The sequence below is a fragment of the Procambarus clarkii genome, chromosome 50, assembly GCF_040958095.1.
Source record: "Procambarus clarkii isolate CNS0578487 chromosome 50, FALCON_Pclarkii_2.0, whole genome shotgun sequence".
NCBI lineage: Eukaryota > Metazoa > Arthropoda > Malacostraca > Decapoda > Cambaridae > Procambarus > Procambarus clarkii.
In genome coordinates this window covers 26,440,989-26,453,492 of record NC_091199.1, presented here as the reverse complement: position 1 = coordinate 26,453,492, position 12,504 = coordinate 26,440,989, and the positions used below count along the sequence as shown (strand labels likewise).

Genomic DNA, 12,504 nt, shown 5'->3' with positions numbered 1-12,504 from the left:
TCTTTCGTACGTTTCTTTTCACTGTTGGTGGTAATTCAAAAATCAATTCTCCAAAATTCATTTTTATTTCTAGTCTGATGCGACACTTGAGCGCGTTTCATAAAACTTATTACATTTTCAAAGACTTTAGTTTACACATATATGCATTATATATATATATATATACATATATATATATACATATATATATATATATATATATATATATATATATATATATATATATATATATATATATATATATATATATATATATATATATATATATATATACATAAATAGAAATGTTCGTTTGTTCAAAATCGATAATCTCCGAAAGTTCTTCACCGATTGCTTTGAAATTTTCACAGAATGTTCCATTTGCATCCGGCCAAGTTTTATATACATACTATATATATGTCACGTGTGTGACGGAGAAAAACATTTTTTTTTTAACTGTTTTTTCATGTATTTTTCATGTGTGGGAAATCTTCGAAACCTCTTTACCGATTGCTTTGTAATTTTGACACAACGTTGCATTCGAATAGGCGCCTGTTTTTCTATACCTACTTCATACATGCCTCACCTGTGACAGGAAAATACATTTTTTTTTTTTTTTTAAATAGCTCCCTCTGTTGGACGTTCTATTCGAATACATGAATGATTTTATATACATTCTATCTAGATGTCACACCTGTAACAGGTAAAACATGCTTTAAAAAAACAGCACCATCTGTTGCATTTAATAGCAACACCTGTTATGCAAACTATGTTACGATTCCATTTCAATGTTTCTGATTGCTTTGACATATTGAATTTTCATAGATTTCGATTTATTTTCATTTTGATAAAATTATTTTGTTTGACATTTTGTTGGAATTGAGTTGCGTTGCTTACCATACCGTTCATTTCGTAAGTATAAGTAGAGATGCCACATCTTTGACAGGTAAAAACATTCTTATTTTAAGACACAGTGCCATCCGTTGCACGTAAGAGCAACACCGCTATACTAAATATTTTACAATTCCATTTCAATGTTTCTGACTCCATTGACAAATTGAATTTTCATAGATTTCAATTTATTTTCATTTTGATTAAATTATTTTGTGTGACATTGTGTTGGAATTGGGCTGTGTTGTTTACCATACCGTTCATTTTGTGAGTATACGAATAGATGCCACACCTGTGACAGGTAAAAACATGTTTTTTTTTAAACAGCGCCATCTGTTGCACGTAGGAGCAACACACTGCTATAATAAATATGTTACGATTATATTTCACTGTTCCAGATTTCATTGATAAATGGAATTTGCATAGATTTCGATTCATTTTCATTTTGATTTAATTATAGTGAGTGACATTGAATTGGAATTGAGCTGTGTTGTTTACCGTACTGTTCATATCTTGAGAATAGTTTGTTTTGAATTTTTTCATTGTTTTTCTTTTCGTTTTTTAACTGTTTTTGCTATATTTTAGTGATGGGAACATCAGATCATTTGAGAATGCCTCGGACGAGGGAGTGGGGAATGGTAGGGAAGATGAGGGGATGGGAGTGGGGAATGGTATGGGAGGACAAGTGGACAGGGGAGTGGGGGATGGTGGAAAGGATAATGGGATGGGGAGGGGAGAATGGTAGGGAGGACAAGAGGACGGGAGAGTGGGAGATGGTGGGGGAGGACGAGGGGACGGTGGAGTGGGGAATGGATAGGAGGACGATGGGACGCTGGCGTGGGGGATGGTAGGGAGGTCAAAGGGATGGGGAGGGAGGGGGTTATTAGTTGGGAGGACAAGGGGACGTGGTGGGTGGAATGGTGGGAGTGGACTGGGAGACAGGGGAAGGTTGGTGTGGCTCAGCTACGCACATGCATTGCTGAGCCACAGTAGCGCATGGCTGGGTACAGCTAGTATATATATATATATATATATATATATATATATATATATATATATATATATATATATATATATATATATATATATACATATATATATATATATATAAATATATATATATATATATATATATATATATATATATATATATATATATATATATATATATATATATATATATACATTTTTGTTCTAATTTGAATATGAAATAACTGGAGCAATTTTTTTCTACAGTTGAAACAATGAACATCAATTGAAGGAAACATTACAATGGTCTAATATTGGCAGGGTGACAACGGCCAAGGACTGTGCTGACCTGTACCGCCAGGGAGAGAGGCTGGATGGCGTCTACTTCATCAAACCTGACAGGTAATAGTATATCATCCAAACAATACCAGGTTAACCATCCAGGTCGTGCCAAGTTAATTATCCAGGTTGTGCCAGGTTAACTATCCAGGTCGGGCCAGGTCAACCATCCAAGTTTAGTGAGATCAACCATGCAGGTCGACAATCCAGGTCATGTTAGGTCGACAGTACTGGCCGTGTCAGGTTGACAGTACAGGCCGTGTCAGGTTGACAGTACAGGTTGTGCCAGGTCGACAGTAAAGGTCGAGCCAGGTCGACAGTTCAGGTCATGCCAGGTATACAATGCAGGTCATGCCAAGTCATCCATCCAGGTCATCCGTCAAGGTCGTGCTAGGCCAACAATCAGTGTCATGCCAGGTCAGTCATCAAGTTTGCGCCAGTTCAATCATTGAGGTCGTACCTGGTCATCCGTCAAGGTCGTGCTAGGCCAACAATCAATATCATCCCAGCAAACATAAAACGTTGTTTGACGTTTTTATTTGGTCTCAGAAAAGTGACTCTGTAACTATTTATATTAAGACGTCTTTTTAACATCAAATAGGTGTGTGTGTTTTTTGTGAATGTATTCACCTAGTTGTGTTTGTGGGGGATGTGCTCTGCTCCTTCGGCCTGCCTCTCAACTCTCAATCAATCAACTGTTGATAACTACCAACTATTTTTTTCCCCGCACTCACACACATACCCCCAGGAAGCAGCCTGTAACAGCTATCTAACTCCCAGGTACCTATGTACTGCTGGATAACAGGCGCCTCAGGGTGAAAGATAATTATCATTTTATTTCTGCCATCACCAGGGATCGAACCCGGACCCTTGGATTACGAGTACAGAGCGCTGTCCACTCAGCTATTAGGCCCCTCTCCTGATGTGTGTGCGTGTACTTACATAATTGTACTTACCTAATTTTGCTTGTGGGGGTTGAGCTCTGGCTCTTTGGGCCCCGCCTCTCAACCGTCAATCAACAGGTGTACAGGTTCCTGAGCCTATTGCGCTCTATCATATTTACACTTGAAGCTGTGTATGGAGTCAGCCTCCACCACATCCCTTCCTAATGCATTCCATTTGTCTACTACTCTGACACTGAAAAATTCTTTCTAACGTCTCTATGGCTCACTTGGGCACTCAATTTCCACCTGTGTCCCCTAGTGCGTGTGCCCCTTGTGTTAAAAAGTCTGTCTTTATCTACCCTATTAATTCCTCTGAGAATCTTGTATGTGGTGATCAGGTCCCCTCTAACTCTTCTGTCTCCCAATGACATGATGTTTTGATATATAATGATATATAATGTTTTGAGAGATTCTTTACACAAGTTTCTAAAGGCCGTTCTCATGTTAGCCAACCTCGCATATGCCGCTCATGTTATCCTCCTGATATGAGCTTCAGGGGACATGTCTGGCGTGATATCAACCCCTAGGTCTTTCTCTCTCTCTGACTCTTGCAGGATTTCATCTCCCAAACTATACCTTGTATCTGGTCTCCTGCTCCCTACACCTATCTTCATTACATAACATTTGCGTGGGTTTAACTCTAACAAGCATTTGTTCGACTATTCCTGCAGCTTGTCCAGGTCTTCCTGAAGCCTCAAGCTGTCCTCCGGTCTTAATCCTTCTCATAAGTTTGGCGTCGTCAGCAAACATTGAGAGGAATGAGTCTATACCCTCTGGGAGATCATTTTGAGCCCTACAGAACCCTGTAGGACTCCACTGGTGACTTCACGCCAATCTGAGGTCTCACCCCTCAGTGTAACTCTCTGCTTCCTATTGCTTAGATTCTCCCTTATCCACTGGAGCGCCCTGCCAGTTACTCCTGCCTGTTTTTCCAGCTTATGCATCAGCCTTATATGGGGTACTGTGTCAAAGGCTTTCCGACAGTCCAAATAAATGTAGTCCGCAGATGTATGGATCTGTTTGTGTACTCACCAAATTGTTCTCACCTATTTGTGCTTGTGGGGTTTGAGCTCTGGCTCTTTGGTCCCGCCTCTCAACCAGGGGACGTGTGTGTGTGTGTGTGTATGTGTGTGTGTGTGTGTGTGTGTGTGTGTGTGTGTGTGTGTGTGTGTGTGTGTGTGTGTGTAGTCACCTAGTTGCATTCACCAAGTTGTCCTTTTGGGGGTTGAGCTCTGCTCTTTTGGCCTGCCTCTCAACTGTCACTAACTACTACTATTTTTTTAACACACATACACACACACACACACACACTCAGGAAGTAGCCCATAACAGCTGTCTAACTCCCGGGCACCTATTTACTGCTAGGTAACATGGGTATAATTGTGAAAAAAACGAAATTACGTGTCAAGCGTGCTGTCCACTCAGCCACCAATGCCCTTCGATGTGTGTGTGTGTGTGTGTACTCACCTAGTTGTGTTTGCGGGGGTTGAGCTCTGGCTCTTTGGTCCCACCTCTCAACCGTCAATCAACAGGTGTACAGATTCCTGAGCCTATTGGGCTCTATCATATCTACACTTGAAACTGTGTATGGAGTCAGCCTCCACCACATCACCCCCTAATGCATTCCATTTGTCATGGGAGACCAAATTTGCCGAAATCATGGGCAATTTTGAACTCTTCCAAGACCTTGTGCGTGTTCCCCTTGTGTTAAATAGACTGTCTTTATCTACCCTATTAATTCCCTTCAGAATCTTGAATGTGGTGATCATGTCCCCCCTTACTCCTCTGTCTTCCAGCGAAGTGAGGTTTAATTCCCGTAGTCTCTCCTCATAGCTCATATCTCTCAGCTCAGGTACTAGTCTGGTGGCAAACCTTTGAACCTTTTCCAGTTTAGTCTTATCCTTGACTAGATATGGACTCCATGCTGGGGCTGCATACTCCAGGATTGGCCTGACATATGTGGTATACAAAGTTCTGAATGATTCTTTACACAAGTTTCTGAATTCCGTTCGTATGTTGGCCAGCCTGGCATATGCTGCTGATGTTATCCGCTTGATATGTGCTGCAGGAGACAGGTCTGGCGTGATATCAACCCCCAAGTCTTTTTCCTTCTCTGACTCCTGAAGAATTTTCTCTCCCAGATGATACCTTGTATCTGGCCTCCTGCTCCCTACACCTATCTTCATTACATTACATTTGGTTGGGATAAACTCTAACAATCATTTCTTAGACCATTCCTTCAGCTTGTCTAGGTCTTCTTGAAGCCTCAAACAGTCCTCTTCTGTTTTAATCCTTCTCATAATTTTAGCATCGTCCGCAAACATTGAGAGAAATGAATCGATACCCTCCGGGAGATCATTTACATATATCAGAAACAAGATAGGACCGAGTACAGACCCCTGTGTGACTCCACTGGTGACTTCACGGTAATCGGAGGTCTCACCCCCTCACCGTAACTCTCTTCTTCCTATTGCTTAGGTACTCCCTTATCCACTGGAGCACCTTACCAGCTACACCTACCTGTCTCTCCAGCTTATGTGCCAGCCTCTTATGCGGTACTGTGTCAAAGGCTTTCCGACAATCCAAGAAAATGCAGTCCGCCCAGCCCTCTCTTTCTTGCTTAATGTTTGTCACCTGATTGTAGAATTCTATCAAGCCTGTAAGGCAAGATTTACCCTCCCTGAACCCATGTTGGTGATTTGTCACGAAGTCCCTTCTCTCCAGATGTGTTACCAGGTTTTTTCTCACGATCTTCTCCATCACCTTGCATGGTATACAAGTCAAGGACACTGGCCTGTAGTTCAGTGCCTCTTGCCTGTCGCCCTTTTTGTATATTGGGACCACATTCGCCGTCTTCCATATTTCTTGTAGGTCTCCCGTCTCCAGTGACTTACTATACACTATGGAGAGTGGCAAGCAAAGTGCCTCTGCACACTCTTTCAGTATCCATGGTGAGAACCCATCTGGACCAACAGCCTTTCTAACATCCAGATCCAGCAGGTGTCTCTTGACCTCCTCTCTCGTAATTTCGAACTCTTCCAAGGCCGCCTGGTTTACCTCCCTTTCTCCTAGCACAGTGACCTCACCTTGTTCTATTGTGAAGACCTCCTGGAACCTCTTGTTGAGTTCTTCACACACCTCTCTGTCATTCTCTGTATACCTGTACTCGCCTGTTCGAAGTTTCAATACCTGTTCTTTCACTGTTGTTTTCCTTCTGATGTGACTGTGGTGTAGCTTTGGTTCGGTCTCGGCTTTGTTTGCTATATCATTTTCAAAACTTTTCTCTGCTTCTCTTCTCATCCTGACATACTCATTCCTAGTTCTCTGGTATCTCTCTCTGCTTTCTAGTGTTCTGTTATTCCGGAAGTTCCTCTTCGCCCTTTTGTTCAGTTTCTTCGCTTCCATACATGCCCTATTATACCATTGATTTTTCTGTTGCTTCTCGGATTTTTCCCTTTGGGCCGGGATGAACCTGTTTACTGCCTCCTGACACTTTTGGGTCCATCATACCCTGTACAGACTTATCTCTGAGGTCTGTGTTCCAAGGTATTTCACTTAGGAAACTTGTCATCTGTTCATAATTCCCCTTTCAGTATGCCAGCCTTTTGATTCCTAGTTCTTTTTTGGGGGAGATAAGTCCTAGCTCTACCAGGACTCTGTATACAGCTCTACCTCTGTATTGAACTCAAAGTTCAATACACTGTGGTCACTCATTCCCAAGGGCGCTTCCATCTTAACTTCCCTTATATCCCACTCATTTAGGGTAAATATCAAATCAAGCATTGCTGGTTCATCTTCTCCTCTCATTCTTGTTGGTTCTTTGATGTGCTTGCTTAGAAAGTTTCTTGTTGCCACGTCCAGCAGCTTAGCTCTCCATGTTTCTGGTCCTCCATGCGGGTCTCTGTTCTTCCAATCTATCTTTCCATGGTTGAAGTCTCCCATAATAAGTAGTCCAGATCCATTCCTGCTAGCAACAGAAGCTGCTCTTTCTATTATGTTAATGGTGGCCATGTTGTTTCTATCATATTCCTGTCTAGGTCTTCTGTCATTTGGTGGTGGATTATATATGACTACGACTATATTTTTTTTCCCTCCATTTGGTATGGTACCTGCTATGTAGTCACTGAAACCTTCACAGCCCTGAATATCCATCTCCTCAAAATCCCAGCCTTTTCTTACCAGCAGAGCTACACCACCCCCACCTCTTCCTTCCCTCTCTTTCCTCATAACATAATAGTCCTGTGGGAACACTGCGTTTGTTATCGTTTTCGTGAGCTTTGTTTCTGTGAGGGCTATTATGTCTGGGTTTTCCTCTAGTACCCGTTCTCCAAGCTCATTTGCTATATTTGTAATTCCATCTATGTTAGTGTACATTGCTTTGTGGCTCACTTTCTTCTGTCCCTTCTCAAATCGCCTCCTTGGTGAGTGTTCTGCTGGTGGGGGAGGCTGTTCCATGGGTGCGAGGACCTGTGAGGTGGATAACAGGGTCTCAGAGGATACTGGGATGAGGGGCGGGGATCTATTGAAGGGGGAGGGCCAGGGAGGGTATGGGGTGAAAGGGGAGGGAGGACGGGAAGGAAAGGGGGGGAGGGAGGACTCGGGAGGAGGGGAGGGGTAGAAGGGTGGGGATTGGGTGTGGGGGGAGGGAGATTTGGCTGATCATTTGAGTGGGGGCAGGGAGGGTTTGGGGTAGGGGGGTTTTCTATGCAGAGGAGGGTGGCGGGGTTGTCCTCCCTTCTGGTATTACTGGATAGCTGGTTGTGGGTTCCCCCCTCGCCTCTGGGGGTGTTGTGTTGGGAGCTGTGACTTCCTGGTTTTCCCCTCTCGCCCTGCGCCTCTTCCTTGCTTCTGCCGCCATGGCTCTCTCCTCCCTTGTCATGTCTCTCTGGAGGAATACATTTTTTAATTTTCCCACGTTTTTTAGGGAGCACTTCCTTGATAGGATCTTCTCCTTTGTGCTCTCATTTGCAAACACTATCTTTATCATTCGGTCTCGGTCTTTGTTGTACCAACCTAGCCTGAAAACCTTCTCAATGCTTTGCTCAGCCCCTTCCATGTCTAGTGCCTTTAGTACTTCATTCACTGCTGCTTTGTCCTATTCATTCCACTCTGTCCTATTAGAGACTTCCTGCTCTTTAATACCCACAGCAACCACTGATCTGTTCCTTTTCAGCAGTTGGCTAGTGGAGCGTGCCGCCTCCTGTGAGGTGGCTGCTTTCATGGCCACCTCCATCACTGCAGTCATTACTTCAGTATTTTTTTTTAGTATTTCCGCAAATGTTGCTTTTATTGTGGCATTCTCATCTAAAAAACTATTACCACCTTCTCCCTGGATGATTTTCTGAGTCTCAGCCTCGATACCATTCTCTTTGAGGGCTCTAATCTCCTTCTTTGCTGCTGTCAGCTCTCTTTTCAGGTTGCTTATTTCGTTCTTCATTTCCTGCATCATTTCTTGCATCTCACTCTTGATGTCCTCCAGAAACTGGGTGAACATTTCCTTCATTTCGTCACCTTGGCTCTTCCCTGTTCCCCTGGTACCTCTGGCTGCCATGCTTGCCCCTGTTCCTATAGTTGTGCCGTAATAGGATTTGTCAGGAGGGCAGAGCGGGATGGGGGAGGGAGAGAGAGAGAGAGGAAGAGAGAGAGAAAGAGAGAGAGAGAAAGGGAGTGATAAAGGGAGAGATAAATGGGTGGGTGGGGGCGATCCGACCCTTCCACTGAAGTGAGAAGAAAGTAGAATAGGAGGAGATGGAGAGAGAGGCGGGAGGGAGAGAGAGAGGGAGAGAGAGGAGAGGGAGAGAGATGGAGAGGGAGAGAGGGGGGAGGTGTGTGTGTGTGTGTGTGTGTGTGTGTGTGTGTATGTGTGTGTGTGTGTGTGTGTATGTGTGTATGTGTGTGTGTGTGTGTGTATGTGTGTGTGTCTGTGTGTGTGTGTATGTGTGTGTGTCTGTGTGTGGGCAGAGAAGGAGGGGAAAGGAAAGAGAGGGAGGGAGGGAGAGAGAGAGAGAGAGAGAGAGAGAGAGAGAGAGAGAGAGAGAGAGAGAGAGAGAGAGAGAGAGAGAGAGAGAGAGAGAGAGAGAGAGAGAGAGAGAGAGAGAGAGAGAGAGAGAGAGAGAGAGAGAGGGGGGGGGGGGAGAGGCAGAGAGAGTGGGAGAGAGAGAGAGTGGGAGAGAGAGAGAGTGGGAGAGAGAGAGAGAGTGGGAGAGAGAGAGAGTGGGAGAGAGGGAGTGGGAGAGGGAGAGAGGGTCCCTGTGTGTGTGTGTACTCACCTAATTGTCCTTGCGGGGGTTGAGCTTTGGCTCTTTGGGCCCATCTCTCAACTGGTGTACAGATTCCTGAGCCTATTGGGCTCAATTATATCTACATTTAAAACTGTGTATGGAGTCAGCCTCCACCACATCTCTGCCTAATGCTCTCCACCTTTTAACTACTCTGACACTGAAAAGTTCTTTCTAACGTCCCTGTGGCTCATTTGGGTACTCAGTTTCCACCTATGTCTCCTTGTTCGCGTACCGCCAGTGTTGAATAGTTTATCCTTGTTTACCCTGTCAATTCTCCTGAGGATCTTGTAAGTAGTGATCATATCTCCCCCTCACTCTTCTGTCTTCTAGTGTCGTAAGGTGTATTTCCCGCAGTCTTTCCTCGTAACTCATGCCTCTTAGTTCTGGGACCAGTCTAGTGGCATACCTCTGAAATTTTTCCAGCTTCGTCTTGTGCTTGACAAGGTGCGGACTCCATGCTGGGGCCGCATACTCCAGGATTGGTCTTACGTATGTGGTGTACAAGATTCTGAACGATTCCTTACACAGGTTCCTGAAGGCTGTTCTAATGTTAGCCAGCCTTGCTTATGCCGCAGACGTAATTCTTTTGATGTGGGCTTCAGGAGACAGGTTTGGTGTGATATCAATTCCTAGATCTTTCTCTCTTTCCGTTTCATTAAGTACTTCATGTGCTATTCTGTATCTTGTCTCTGGCCTCCTGTTTCCACCGCCTAGTTTCATTACTTTGCATTTACTCGGGTTAAACTTTAACAGCCATTTGTTGAACCATTCATTCAGTTTGTCTAGGTCATCCTGTAGCCTTCTACTATCATCCTCTGTTTCAATCCTCCTCATAATTTTTGCATCACCAGCAAACATTGAGAGAAACGATTCTATACCCTCTGGGAGATCATTTACATATATCAGAAACAGTATTGGTCCAAGGACTGACCCCTACGGGACTCCACTTGTGACGTCACGCCAATCCGAGACCTCACCCCTCACAGTGACTCTTTGTCTTCTGTTACTTACGTACTCCCGTGTCCAACGGAGTACCTTCCCTTTCACTCCAGCCTGCATCTCCTGCTTTCTCACTAGCCTCTTATGTGGTACTGTATCAAAGGCTTTTTGACAATCCAAAAATATGCAGTCTGCCCAGCCCTCTCTTTCTTGCCTGATTTTTGTTGCCTGGTTGTAGAACTCAATTAGCCCTATGAGGCAGGACTTGCTATCCCTGAACCCATGTTGATGCTGTGTTACAAAGTTCTTTCGCTCCAGATGTTCCACTAGCTTTCTTCGCATAATCTTCTCCGTCAGCTTGCATGGTATGCAGGTTAGGGACACTGGCCTGTAGTTCAGTGCCGCCTGCCTATCCCCTTTCTTGTATATTGGAACTACTGGAACTACATAAGCTGCCTTCCAAATTTCTGGCAGTTCCCCTGTTTCCAGTAATTTGTTATACACTATGGAGAGTGGCAGGCACAGTACTTCTGCTCCTTACCTTAGTATCCAAGGGGAGATTCCATCTGGGCCTATAGCCTTTGTCACATGCAACTCTAGTAAACACTTCTTTACTTCCCCACTGGTAATCTCAAACTCTTCCAGTGGTTCCAGGTTAACTATTCCCTCTTTTATCTCTGGAATCTCTCCTTGCTCTTCGGTGAAGACCTCCTGGAACTTTTTATTCAGTTCCTCACACACTTCCATGTCGTTTGTAGTGAATCAATCTGCCCCTATCCTTATATTCATTACCTGTTCCTTTACTGTTGTTTTTCTCCAGATGTTACTATGCAGCAACTTGGGTTGAGTCTTTGCTTTGCTTGCGATGCCATTTTCGTATTGTCTTTCTGCCTCTCTTCTCATCCTGACATATTCATTCCTGGCATTCTGGTATCTTTCTCTGCTCTCAAGTGTCATGTTATTCCTATAGTTCCTCCATGCCCTATTACTTTGCTGTTTAGCTAGCCCACATCTCTGATTAAATCATGGGCTTCTCATCTTCATTTCATTACTTTCCTTTTGGACTGGGACAAACTTGTTTGCTGCTTCCTTGCACTTGTGCGTGATGAAGTCCATCATGTCTACGGCCGTCTTTTCCCTGAGCTCTGTTTCCCATGTTATATCTGTTAGGAATTATCTTAACACCTCATAGTTTCCCTTTTGGAATGCCAGTTTTTTGTTTTCAGTACCCCTCCTCGAGTTCAATAACCCTTCCTCAACCAGATACTCAAACGCCAGTACACTGTGGTCGCTCATTCCTACTGGGGCCTCATAGCCGATTTTCCTTATGTCGGAGTCGATCAGAGTGAAGACTAGGTCGAGTCTCGCTGGTTCATCGTTTCCTCTCATCCTAGTGGGTTCCCTGACATGTTGGCTTAGATAGTTTCTTGTCGCCACCTCCATTAGTTTGGCTCTCCATGTATCCTCTCCTCCATGCGGTTCCTTGTTCTCCCAGTATATCTTTCCGTGATTGAAGTCTTCTATGATGAGCAGATGGGATCTATTTCTACAGGCAGTAGAGGCTGCCTTCTCAATTATAGTGTTAACTGCAATGTTGTTGTTGTAATTCTCTTGCCTTGGTCTTCTGTTATTTGGTGGAGGGTTATATATAACTACTACTACTACTTTTGGTCCTCCCAATGTTGTGGTGCCTGTTACATAGTCTCTGAAACTATTGCAGCCCGGGATGACCATCTCCTTGAAGCTCCATTCCTTTCTCATTAGTAGGGCCACTCCACCTCTTCCCCGTCCTTCCCTCTCTTTCCTTATTACAGTGTAGTTCTGGGGAAACACTGCATTCGTTATGATGCCTGAGAGTTTTGTTTCTGTGAGTCCGATTACATCTGGGTTCACTTCTTGTGTTCTTTCCCGTAGTTCACTTGCCTTGCTGGTGATCCCATCTATGTTCGAGTACATCACCCTGAAGCTGACTCTCTTCTGTCCTTTCTCAGATCTTGTACTCACCTATTTGTACTCACCTATTTGTGCTTGCAGGATCGAGCATTGACTCTTGGATCCCGCCTTTCCAGCTATCGGTTGTTTACAGCAATGACTCCTGTCCCATTTCCCTATCATACCTAATTTTAAAAGTATGAATAGAGTTTTCTTCCACAACCTGTTCC

At 44.1% G+C, this 12,504-nt stretch overlaps 1 protein-coding gene across 1 annotated transcript in view; it reads left to right on the top strand.

Annotated features, from left to right (window-relative positions):
- LOC138351625 (ficolin-1-like) overlaps positions 1-12,504 on the top strand; it is a 228,286-nt gene that overhangs the window by 45,042 nt on the left and 170,740 nt on the right. The window contains exon 2 of the mRNA XM_069303623.1: positions 2,161-2,241. The gene's annotated coding sequence lies outside the window, so the exon portion shown is untranslated. The remainder of the gene's footprint in view (positions 1-2,160; positions 2,242-12,504) is intronic.